This window comes from Penaeus chinensis, chromosome 39, assembly GCF_019202785.1.
Source record: "Penaeus chinensis breed Huanghai No. 1 chromosome 39, ASM1920278v2, whole genome shotgun sequence".
In the NCBI taxonomy this organism is placed as follows: Eukaryota; Metazoa; Arthropoda; class Malacostraca; order Decapoda; family Penaeidae; genus Penaeus; species Penaeus chinensis.
The window spans coordinates 19,466,949-19,474,448 of NC_061857.1; the positions used below are offsets into that span (position 1 = coordinate 19,466,949).

At 37.9% G+C, this 7,500-nt stretch overlaps 1 protein-coding gene across 3 annotated transcripts in view; it reads left to right on the top strand.

Moving 5' to 3' along the window:
* Window positions 1-7,500, top strand: part of LOC125046927 (protein lap4-like) — a 79,815-nt gene that overhangs the window by 727 nt on the left and 71,588 nt on the right. The window lies entirely within an intron of this gene.

The window sequence follows — 7,500 nt, forward strand, 5'->3', positions numbered from 1 at the left end:
ACTTACTTTACGAACCTTCTCTTATAACTATTGACTCTGCTTGTGTTTGTTTCATTTACTGCTTATATACATGTTTTGTGTGTGTTGTATGAAACCTGCATGTCAAATGTCAGATGCAATTTCATATAGTAAAGAAATTATAAATGAAAATGTTTTTACTTTTTTTTCTTAATGGTAATTGTAGATACAAGCCAAGAGTGAATCATATTTTGGTGACTCACGGTGTAAATGACAGCAGAGATCTCCACTTGTTCATCAGTTTGACAGTGCTATATCAAATGTTACATTGAGTCATCTTGAATTTTTTAAAGCCGTATTAAAGCCAAGAGAAAAAATGGGCACTCCTTAGGGTGGGGATGTTTTATGAAGTGTTTGGAATGCATCTAATTGTATTAATAGGTGTAATTTGAGTCATTATGGGGGTTATTTGCATTGCATTGTAAAATGTAAAATATCTCTGGACATTTTTTTTTTTATTATGTTTGTGGGACATCATGCCTGCTTGTAGGTGAATGTTTATATTACATAGAGGTGTTACGTTTGTGACAAAACGTTGAGAAGCATTTTTGTTCGTATTGGTGATATTTCATTTACTTTCAAAGTTGTGCTAATATACAAGTGACTTATTATAATGAGGGCCTGTGCAGGTTAGCACCCATGACACCTTTTTGAACTTAATCTTGGCTTTTATTGTATTTGTCTTCTCTTCTTACAACTCACTGCTTCCCCAAATCATAGTGGTGGAAGCTACTTATTAAGATAGTCCAATCTTTTGGTTTTTGAACAAGCTCTGTTTGTAAGATCTGGGATAGAAGAACATTGTATGGCATACAATATTCTTGGTATGAAGAGAAGTAGCACGAGATATCTTTGACGTCGTGTGGTTACTGTGAGAAAGACTTAACATTTTTGGTTACCTAGAATTCTGGATCCACTGATCTATATGAAAGTGTTCTTACAGAAGGCATAAATCAGGAGGTTATTATTGCCTTTATATATTTTTAGAGCTTTATCAGATTATTTATGAGTGTCAAATAGATAATCATTAGACTTACTCATGCCTTTTTAGGGAGGAGTGATAACATCCAGATGATAATATGTGAGGGAAAAGCACAAACAAGGAAATGTAATTGGGTTTAGAATATGTGAAATTTGCATTAAATAAGCCAGCAAGAGCAACCTGATTGTTTAATTCCTTTATTTAATGTGTTGCTTTGGGAATTAGCCAGAACAGGATAACATGGAGTAACACTGCTGTCTTCATTCTTCATGTTCTGACAAAAAACAATGAGCCTCTACTATGTAGATTTTGTAAGATGCTGCTGAGACTGGTTGTATTTTATTTTTTTTTTTAATTACCAAGAAGGTGTACAAGATACATGTTGCAAGAAGGTTTGTGGCAGATTCAGTCTAATGTTTTAACAGGATAAAAATCTAAAAGTGACATTGACCTGGTAGCATATTATAAAACAGCCTCAATGACTGATTTGAGATGATAGCCTTTCCATTTCAAAATTTAAAAAAATGTATAGTAGGCTATATGCTATACAACTTTGATTAAGTAGATGTAATTTAAGGTATTCATGATGCAGGATAGTATTCTTTTCTTGTCTTGAAAACCCTGAGTTAAGAGAATGGTAAGACTACAATGCTGTCATAAGTTCATATAATATTTATTCAGTGTCTTGGTCCCCATAAAACCTAATTTTTTATTTTGAACCTTAGGGGTCAGGAGTGTATGAGTCAGAATTTTCTCTATGTTAGGGGCACTGAGGGCTAGAATGAGAAGCTGTTGCTATTAATATGTAAATTTTGAGAATCACTTTGCACTCAAAGCCTGAACTCCTTCACATATTCACGGCATCAGAGATTTCAGATGGGAAATCACTTTGTCATGGTTGTTATATAATGTGATTTACAAAATATCAGATGCAAAGATAATCATTGTGATCATAGTGATCTGCTTATGAAGTGCATATTATGCCAGTACAAAGATCAGCTTCCTTGTTTATCGTAGAACCCAGAAGTCATTAGATAGAAATGATGATAATAAAACATAATGAACTTGTTTTAAAAGTTTTATCAAAGCAATATATATCATGTCTCAAGAATACATACTTACAGCAATCATTCTGAGACCTAATGTTGCTTGAAAATGTCTAAATATTAGGTAACAGGCAGGGCAAAGGATGATGACTGCAGATTGGATCCAACCTGTGGGATGTGGGTTGTCAACCCCTGGTGTATTATTTAGATAGCCTAGATAGATTGGGGGATGTTTACTTGTTTATTGAACCTAATTTTCTAAAAGCTTGGGTATCCAGAGAAGGCTTCTGAATTAGATTAACAAAAGTTGAAGAAAAGGAAAGATATGCTTAGGATTTTTATGGTTATGGAAACTGTCATAATTCCTGTTCATGTGTTCCAGTATCAATTTTCGCCACTAAAGTATTCCCTGCTAACCCTAACTTTGAATGCTGGTCATTGACTTGCCCTCAGACAGGAGTTGGACATTCATAAGCAGCCCTGTTTGAATACATACAAGTGCTTGGTAACCTACACTCTTACAAAGGGTATTAGTTGTATTATGCTCTAGCACAACAAAGCTTTGTGACATATTGTTCACATAATGTAGTTCACGGAAAGTCATAAAATCTATTTAAGCTATCTTGGTTACTTATCCATGTGTCTGCATTTTATTTTCACAACTTTTTATCCATAGGGTCTAATTAATAATATTATTTGGCTATTATTCAGTACAACTAGTGCATTTTGTTTTGCAGGGTGTGGAAATGTTTTTATGTGGAGTTATGGTACTAAGTAAAAATATTAAGGATTTGGGAATAAAAGTGTATTTTAGCAAGTTTATTGAAAAACTACAGTGTTTTGTAGCTGGATACCCTTTCTGTTGACACAGATTTTGTATCAAAAGAGTCAAGTGTATGTGTGCTTGAGTGAGTGAGGTGAAGGGAGTGGAGTGGAATGGGAGTGGTTGACTGACAGTGGAGTGAGTAAGTAGAGTAGAATGGAGTGAGTAAGTAGAATGGAGTGGAGTGAGTAAGTAGAATGGAGTGGAGTGAGTAAGTAGAATAGAGTGAAGTGAGTAAGTAGAATAGAGTGGAGTGAGTAAGTAGAATAGAGTGGAATTTGTGTGAGTGAGTGAGTGAGTGAGAGAGAATGTGCATATATAGTAAGAATAGGCTTTTAAAGTTTGCAGGGAATATTTCCAGATTTTTGTTAGGTACAAATGGAGCCAAAAAGATACAGGGCACTACTAGATATAGATTTATACATATCCTTATTTTTTTCTTCAATTTCAAGTAATAGTGTGCTGTTGCAGTAGGAGTTCATTATAGATATTGTAATTGGTTTTATAATTTTTGTTTTTTTATTTTTTCCAAATGTTTAGTTAAAGGTAATTTGTAGTAAATTGAATTCTATTGATTTATTGTTCTTGTAATGGAATTATAAGATGACAAGTGAAAATGAAATTTGATCTGTGGTAAATATCTATGGAGTCTAGTGTGATAATATTTATAAAGGTTGTCTTTACATCTTACCTATTTATGAGTCTTAACCTCTAGAGGCTTAACCAGTAATTAGTGCAGTCTTCACTCATTGATCCTAGGATATTTTTGAATTAAGAATGATGGACATTTGTTGCAGTTTAGTGGTGAAAATTAACTTTTTTTTCACTCTGTTCCCAAAGCATTTAGTAATTTAGTGTCCATAAACGTTTGTTCCGGCAGATTACATTTACTCAGATAATGTTGGGAAAGGTTTGAAGATTCCCTGAGGAGATGATTTAGTTGTGCTATTCGTCATGATTATATTGATTAATGTTTATTATTTATTGTGATTAACACAGTGGAAGTTATGGGTCTATGAGCATTAGTTAGTAATTATTTTTTTATTACATGGGGATTCACAGCAGTTCAGTCTGTTCTGTATGGCTTTTTATATATTTTTTTTTTCTCTTTTCTTTTTCTTTCTTCGTTTCGTCTTCTAAATGGATATACCATGGTATTATAGTAAAAAAAAATTGCTACTATTGCTGTTCATTTATTGTTATTATTCATTATCATTATCATTGATATTGTTATTGTTAAAGTTTTTAGTATAAGTAGAAACCATTGTTTTTTTTATTTATTTTATTCATTGCATTATTTGCAGTCTGATCAGTGAATAGTGGTTATTGTTATTGTTTTAATTATGCAAATATTATTATTATTGATAATAATAATGGTTATTATTTTCGTTATTGTCATTACTGTTATTATTGGTGTTGTTATATTTCGTGGATGTAATATTAAGTAACATTAAGCACCTGTTGTTGTTTTCTTAGATGTGTTTGCTTCCATTATTGTCATCATTGTAATTACTACTGTTATTTGATTTAGTGTATTATAATTTGATTTAATTGTTAATTGTTACTTTTATTGTCGGTTGTATTTATGGTTATCATTGTCTTAATTTATATATTATTTATATTATTATTATTATTATTATTATTATTATTATTATTATTATCATTATCATTATCATTGTTGTTGCTGTTGTTGTTGTTGTTGTTATTTGTATTGTTATTATTATTACTATCATTGTTATTAGCATCATTATTATTGTTATTGCTGTTTTTATTATTATTATTATCATTATTATTATTATTATTTAGTAGTAGTAATTTTGTAGAGGTAGTAGTAGTAGGAGCAGCAGCAGTAGTTACAGGTTCATATCTATAATATTTCATCGTTATCGCGACGATATTTACCGTAAGAGGGAAATCGACTCCAAACCATGCACTTCCGGCGTCCGCGGGCAGCCAGTGCCAGGGACTGCTGCTGCAACACCAGCCGAAGTGCGCCTCGTTGACTCGTTTGCATAAATAGATCAGCGTTGTTTATTTTCGCGGGATTATTGGCAGTTCCAGTAAACAAAGTTAAACTGTAATTTCTTAACTAGAAAAGTTAATTGCATACCAATGGTAATTTACTTCCAAACTGGATTAAAACGTCACGGATTTTTTTTTGTGTGTGTCGGAGGGGATGGGGGGTATCTCGGGTCATTTAGCAAAGTTTTCAGGCAGAGTTTTGGGGGGAATTATTATTTTGTTTGTTTGTTTTGTTTAGCTGATTATGCCGTTTTCATTAGTCTGAGTATGTGCGAAGCTTCCTCCCCCATTCCTCCATTAGTGCACACATGACTGGTAAAGAGGAAATTATGCAAATGTATGTGATGAGGAGATAAGAACCAACAAATTAGTCGGTATGATTAAGTGTAAATTGAGTGGAGATTAGAGTTGACCATTTCGTCTTGACGTATCAACATTCTCGTGTAAAAAAAACTTGACCAATAAGTAATGGCTGATAGGAAAGACAAAAAATGAAATAAAATCGAACGGAATCTACCGGGGAATTGCGACCCTTCGCTTTCCACAAGTCATTATTACACGGAGGCAGTTGGAAGCGCTGGCAGAGCGGCCGAATGAATGGGCCGCCCGTCCTGTCATCGCTCCGGATGGCTATCACGCCCTTGCTTGCTCCTTTTTCAATGAGAGTTGTGATGTCAGGTTGCGCGGTCGGTTGTCTGAAGCTGGTCTTGCTTGATGTGAGAGAGATATCGAGAGGGAGAGTTCGGAGGAGAGGAGAGGGTTAAGAGGAGTAAAAGTAAAAGTGAACATAAACATCCGTAACAGTGTCGACGCAAGACCAGCCGGAGTGAGGTTGGAGAGAAAGCCCAGGGCAGCCCAGGTGTTGCCCACGAGTCTGTGCATGGCCGTGGCCAGAGCGACGGACGGAGACCTGCGGCCGCGAGGTGAAGCAACACCTGGGCGAATGGGCGGTCTGCAGCAAGCCTTGCTAAGGAGCCGGGCGGCGGCGTTGGGTGGCGAGGGAGTCCAGATAAGCGAGGTTTCTCCCATTAAACTGCCTGCACTTAGTCGCTCAGAACGGGATGCGAGGAGAGATGTCCTTGTGTCTGGAATTTGAGCTTCCGTATTATTTGTTTTACTTCGACACACGCAAGTGTTCGTATGTGCGTGTGACGCTTATTAATCTACATGTGGGGCTCTTGTTTTCGCTCTGATGTTTTGCATAGGGCTGCTGAGTATCGTGCAACACCCTTTCGCATCGAGTAAACGCAGAAGCACTCCGTTACGACCCCGGTAAGCCCCGCGGACCCGTCACGGCCGCAAGGCGGACGTCGTCTCCCGCCGACCAGTTGTTCCAGCGAGCCTGGCGGCGTGAGAACCTCCCGTAGATTAGGTCTCGTGAGAGTACTCGATGTGCTGTATTCCTGGGAACGGGCTGGCGGGCGGGCGTGACAGATGCTTAGTAGTACTAATTAATTAGCGACATGATGGCTTCATCAAGTATGCGGGATGTGATTTCGGGCCCCGTGTTTGTGGTGGGGCGAGGGGTGTGTAGAGTGCTGCAGGTGGGAGCAACAGTTACTTGTTTGTTTCTTTGGTTTTTTTTGCTTCTGGTTCTTTGGGCATTTTCTGACCTTTTATCATCGGTGCTATATGGTCGTTTTATTATTGCTGCTACGATTTTTAAATCAATGCTCTGTTTGAATAATAGTTGTTTTATTGTTGCCGAAACAACGCCCCCATGTTTTTGCGTTTCAATTCAATTGCAACATCAACATTCCTTATATTTCGTTTGCAGTTTTATTACTTTTCTTTCTTTCTTTCATGCATTTGACGAAAATCAGTAGGCCTCGCCCCTCAGAAGGAAAGCCGTTGGTCAAACCTCCTTATCTTGCCGATCTCCGCCCCTCGCTTTCCTCGTCCGTTTCCCTCCCCCTCCTCCCTCCTCCTCCGCCTCCTCCCCGGCCCGCCCTAGTTGCAATCATTTTGTCGTGCGGCCAAGAGGAGAGAGACTGGGCTTCAGCGGCCTCCGAGCTTTCTCGCGGGCGGCGGCGGCGGCGGGGCGCGCTTCGGTAGCGTGAGCGGCGCCCGAAGGGTGGGTGGGCCGATTGCGACCTGATTGGCAGATGCGTCGCGGATTCATGTGCGCAGTTACGAAGCGAGAGGGGTGGGGGTGGGGAGGGAGGGAGGAAGTTGTACACGTGTGCCGCAGACACGGCTTCCTCCGGGTGCGGATAATAATGCTGGCCGCTCGTCGGTATTTCGTTTGCATTCTCTCTCTCCCTTCATGTTTTTATGCTCATCATTTACATTATCTTTTTGTTTTAGCAGTTTTCCTTCTCGTCCTTCCTTGCCTTTCTTAGCTGGTCTTTTATGCGTGATTATTTCCTTTGCTTGTTCCCTCCCACGTCTTTATCAAACCCTCTCATCTTCCGCCTGCTGTCTTTAGCTCTTCTCTTTGTATTTAAAGCCATTGTTGTCTGTTTACCTTTTTGTCTTCGTTGATTCCTAGTTGGTAACATTGCTGTCATGATTATCATCATTATCTTCTCATTAGCATTGTTATTGTAACGGTTTTTGTTCCTCTGTGTATTCCCGGTCTTTATTCTCATTTTCATATGCAGCAATAT